Below are 435 nucleotides of genomic sequence, written 5' to 3' on the forward strand. Positions count from 1 at the left end.
GCGACCGCCCATAAAATGGGCGGGTCGCTCGTTTTGGCTGAGCTCCCCGAGCATTCTCGAATTCTTGTTCTTCCGTGCCCGCTTCGTGAGGATTCATCGTGGAGTCTTCCTGCAAGGAAAAACAAGCGAAACAACCTACCCATGGCCATCTAACGTCCTATAATGTCTAGAATGTGAGAAGAATTGTGATGCACGACGTTATAAAACCGGTGAAAAACCCGTGTGATCAGAAGAGATAGGGGAAAGAAAAATAGTGAAAGTATGGGCCAAGTAACTTTTAGAGACCTCAATTGGGATGTGTTTAGGAGACATGCTCGGCAAGTAGGATATGCTCCATTTTAGATCGCGGGAAACAATGGAAATCCCATTGATGAGCTTTCGCTTGAATGTTGGAGAAGGTAGAGTATACCAAACCCGATTTCATTCGCAGCGACT

Source organism: Tarenaya hassleriana, unplaced genomic scaffold (genome assembly GCF_000463585.1).
Source record: "Tarenaya hassleriana unplaced genomic scaffold, ASM46358v1 Cleome104, whole genome shotgun sequence".
Lineage (NCBI taxonomy): Eukaryota > Viridiplantae > Streptophyta > Magnoliopsida > Brassicales > Cleomaceae > Tarenaya > Tarenaya hassleriana.